This window comes from Hippichthys cyanospilos, chromosome 4 (assembly GCF_059441005.1).
Source record: "Hippichthys cyanospilos isolate Australia breed blue-spotted pipefish chromosome 4, RoL_Hcya_1.0, whole genome shotgun sequence".
Classification (NCBI taxonomy): Eukaryota; Metazoa; Chordata; class Actinopteri; order Syngnathiformes; family Syngnathidae; genus Hippichthys; species Hippichthys cyanospilos.
Window position 1 is genome coordinate 27,228,278 of NC_142372.1, and position 2,882 is coordinate 27,231,159.

Consider the following 2,882-nt stretch of genomic DNA (forward strand, 5'->3'; position numbering starts at 1 on the left):
TTATGTTTTTCTCCACCTTTATTGTTGTGTGAAAGTGAAACCTTCACACTTATGTTTTTCTCCACCTTTATTATTGTGTGAAGGTGAAACCTTCACACTTTTCACCTTCACACTTACGTTTTTCTCCACCTTTATTGTGTGAAGGTGAAACCTTCACACTTATGTTTTTCTCCACCTTTATTATTGTGTGAAGGTGAAACCTTCACACTTATGTTTTTCTCCACCTTTATTATTTATTTTTTTTTTTTAATTCCGACCGTTTTTTAGGCTCGTTTCAACTCCTTCCCAATTCATCCAATTCATGCTGTTCACACTTCATATCATTCCACATATTCATGTTTAGTGCGGGTCTATTTTTCAAGTTTCAACTTTTCATCGTTTTCCTACAATTTAAGTTTTTGTACCGTAAAAATGGCCTAATGTTAAGTGAATGGGGTGGTCTTCGTACTTTATTTTTAAACTTTAACGGTTTCCTCATTTCCTATGTCCCAGTGGCTCATGGGATTTGTGTACTGCATTCGCACTTCATGTTCGTGGGTTCAATCCCAGGCTGCGTCTTTTCGCACATTCAGTGTTTTTTTTTTCAGTTAATTCCGTATTTTCTTTTGCTTTCAACTCGTTCCCAGTTCATCCAATTCATGCCGTTCAAACTTCATATCATTCCACATATTCACGTGAAGTGCTTTTGTATTTTTCAAGGTTCAACTATTCATCGTTTTCTTACAATTTACGTTTTTTATACTATTCACATTTAAAGTATTTAGCCTTTTCAAACTGTTCTTACTTTCATTTCATCTTACTTTTCATTCCACAGTTCAACTTTTATCAGTTTTTTAACTGTATTATTCGTAGTTCTTCATAGATTCACGTTCAAACATGCTTCATTCTTTTTATATAAAGCTTTCACAGTGTGAATTGCTATCGCTCCCCCGTGGCCCAGCGGTAGAGTTGTCGTCTTCAACATGTCCGTACCCTGGTTCGAGTCCCGGTTCGGCCAAATCAAGTGTCACGTTGACAGTTGCTTTTTTCTCTTCTGCTTTTACTTGGGATTATCCACACTTTATGATTCAAACATTCGTTTTTTTTCAGTTTCTCAGTTTTTCAACTTTGTAGGATTCATAAATTTTCACAGATTCACATCATTCTACAGTTCAACTTTTTTCAGTTTTTCATTCATCTTCAAATTCCACAGTTCAACTTTTTTTTCAGTTTTTCAACTTTGTATTCATATTTCTTCACAGATTCACACCATTCAATCGTTCCACATTATTCCACTTTTCAACTCCGAAACCTTCAACGGTTTCACCTTCACACGCAATTTCTTCAGAAATTGCACTTTTTCTAGTTGTGTGAAGGTGAAACCTTCACACTTATGTTTTTCTCCACCTTTATTATTATTGTGTGAAGGTGAAACCTTCACACTTATATTTTTCTCCACCTTTATTATTATTGTGTGAAGGTGAAACCTTCACACTTATGTTTTTCTCCACCTTTATTATTATTGTGTGAAGGTGAAACCTTCACACTTATGTTTTTCTCCACCTTTATCCACCTTTATTATTGTGTGAAGGTGAAACCTTCACACTTATGTTTTTCTCCACCTTTATTATTATTATTATTATTATTATTATTTTTATTCCGACCGTTTTTTAGGTACGTTTCAACTCATTCCCAGTTCATCCAATTCATGCCGTTCAAACTTCATATCATTCTACATATTCATGTTTAGTGCGGGTCTATTTTTCAAGTTTCAACTTTTCATCGTTTTCCTACAATTTAAGTTTTTGTACCGTAAAAATGGCCTAATGTTAAGTGAATGGGCTGGTCTTCGTGCTTTATTTTTAAACCTTAACGTTTTCGATTTTTCCTATGTCTCGGTGGCTCATGGGATTTGTGTACGGCATTCGCACTTCATGTTCGTGGGTTCAATCCCAGGCTGCGTCATTTTTTAGTTGTGTGAGTCTTTTTTAGTTAGTGCGGGTCTATTTTTCAAGTTTCAACTTTTCATCGTTTTCCTACAATTTAAGTTTTTGTACCGTAAAAACGGCCTAATGTTACGTGATTGGAGCGTACTTCCTACTTCCTTTTAAAGCGTTCACGGTTTCGTCATTTCCCGTGGCTCAGACGTTCTGTTGACGAAATCTACTACATGTTCGTGCGTTCGATCCCCGCTGTGCCTTTTCACACATTCAGTGTTGTTTTTTCAGTTAATTCAGTATTTTTTTTTGGTTTCAATTCCTTCCCAGTTCATCCAATTCATGCCGTTCGAACTTCATATCATTCCACATATTCACGTGAAGTGCTTTTTTTATTTTTCAAGGTTCAACTATTCATCGTTTTCCTACAATTTACGTTTTTTATACTATTCATATTTAAAGAATTTAGCCTTTTCAAACTGTTCTTACTTTCATTTAATCTTTTCATTCCACAGTTGAACTTTTTTCAGTTTTTGAACTTTGTATTATTCGTAGTTCTTCATAGATTCACGTTCAAAAATACTTCATTCCCTATATTTCAAGCTTTCACAATGTGGTCTTACACTGCACCCCAGTGGCCCAGTGGTAGAGTTGTCATCTTCAACATGTCCGTGTCCCGGTTCGGGCAAATCGCGTTTCACGTTTACAGTTCAACTTTCAGCTACAATTCAAGTTTTTGTACCGTAAAAATTGTCTAATGTTAAGTGAATGGTGTTGTTAAGAAGTTTCTGATTATACTTAACGATTTCGTGTTTGAATCGTTCTGTTATTACTATTTACGTCTGGACATGTTTCTCCTGTGGTCATGTGATCTTCCTAGCAACCGCCTAGCAACTAATCACAAGTTGTGTTTCATTCCTCCACTACCAATCAGGACTCTGTTTACACTATCATAGGTTGTTTTGC